Below are 1,746 nucleotides of genomic sequence, written 5' to 3' on the forward strand. Positions count from 1 at the left end.
TAAAAAAAAAAAAAAAAAAAAAAAAAAAAAAAAAAAAAAAAAAATCAATAAAATATATTTTTAAAAAGACTCATTGTTGTATCACTGGTGACTCTATCTCCGAATATTGTGGCTAGGATTTTTGCAACATCCCGGTACCTGAAACCATGAATTTCATGTGAAAACACAGCAATCGCCACAGCGCACTTCTTTCTTTAAGTCAACAAGTGTTGAAGGAATGAAAGATAAGCCATTTTTGTGTCAGATCCTGTGCTCTCTTGGTTGTGGGAAAAGCACAACAGATATGAGAGAATAAATGCATTCAATTAGAATTAATTCTCCTCTCTAGTTCTCATAGCTGAACAGGGCTCCAGTGTCGCTCATCCAAAGGGGGTACTGAGATTTCATCTGTCATCTCATCTGCCTTCTGCAAATTAGCTCTCAAGATGCTTCTAAGTAGAGTTTTGTGAGAGATTTGTGAAGTTAACCGTGTAGACTTTGAACACAGTTCAAACTCCAGGGGCAGCACTGGTAAGTTGGGAACTATCTGCCCTGCCTTTCACTCAAGACATGATTATGTCACACCGAAATAATTTTTAATTTTCCTCCATATCCCCACCTCTGTACCACTCCACAACACCCCAGAGCCCCCTTACTCTTCTTTCAGACTCCTTTTTCCTGCATAGTCTGACTCCCACTCTGCTCCGAGTTCGCCTGCCTGGCATCTAATGCCATCATGCTTCTGCATTTAGGTGTGGTGATTACTTCAATGTCCCCTTCCCCACAAGAGCCCCTGAGGCCCCGGGGAGCAGGGACCACGCCTGATTTTTCTCACTGCTGCATCCCTGGTGCCAAGCATGTAAGTGCTAATAAGCATTTGGTAAACAAAAGTCCCCACTGGGTTAGGGACAGACCCAAAGGCTGGGGGAGCGAGAGCTCCTGCCTTCTGTGGGAGGAGGTCATGGAGAGGACGTGCGAGCGGGCCAGGGCAGGTGGAGGCGCCTCACCCCTCCCCTGCCCGCGGTCCCCAAAGAGGAGCGTGTTCTAGGACACAGCCTCGAGAGAGAGAACTGTGGTGAAGGACCACCTGGACTTGGGTACGACTGAAGCCCTCCACGGAAACTTTTAAGATTCTGGCGAGTAGCGCGGAGACCTACTCCCCTGGAGACTTCCCAAACAAGACTCTTAAATAAATTCCCTCATTAAACCTGCCACCTACCCACCTGCCTGCCTCTCTTCCGTTTCTCTTCGCCCTCCGTGTGCCAGCCAGTTTGGAAACCAACACTTTGACTTAAATGCTCTTTTCAAAGGAGGGAAAGGACGGCCATGGCCGGAGCCCACGGACCCGGGGCCTGAGTTAGGCATCCCCTCCAGGGGCATGAGGGCGGTCAGGGTCCCTTTTGCTCATTCACACAAAGAAGTGGCGCCGACGGGGACAGGACTAGGTTAGGGAGGCGGGGGGCTGCCCACGACACACACAAAAAAAACAACCTCGGGAAAGTGCGGGAACAGCGAGAATGTTTACCGGCATCCAGCCTCAGGGGACGCTCCCAGGGAGCGCATGCGGCTATGCCAAGCCTTCGTGTGACGCCAAACCCTGGCCCCGCCCCGCCGGCGCCTTGCCCCGCCCCTTCCGACCCTGGCTCCACCTCCCAGATCTCAATCCCCGCCCCGCCCCCGCCGGCCTCCTCAAGCCCCGCCCTCGGTCCCCCGCGAGTCGCCTAGGATTGGTCCAGGCACCGCCCCGCTTCCGCCCCGTCTCCCGAG

This window comes from Pipistrellus hanaki, assembly GCF_964339955.1.
Source record: "Pipistrellus hanaki genome assembly, chromosome: 4".
Taxonomy (NCBI): Eukaryota; Metazoa; Chordata; class Mammalia; order Chiroptera; family Vespertilionidae; genus Pipistrellus; species Pipistrellus hanaki.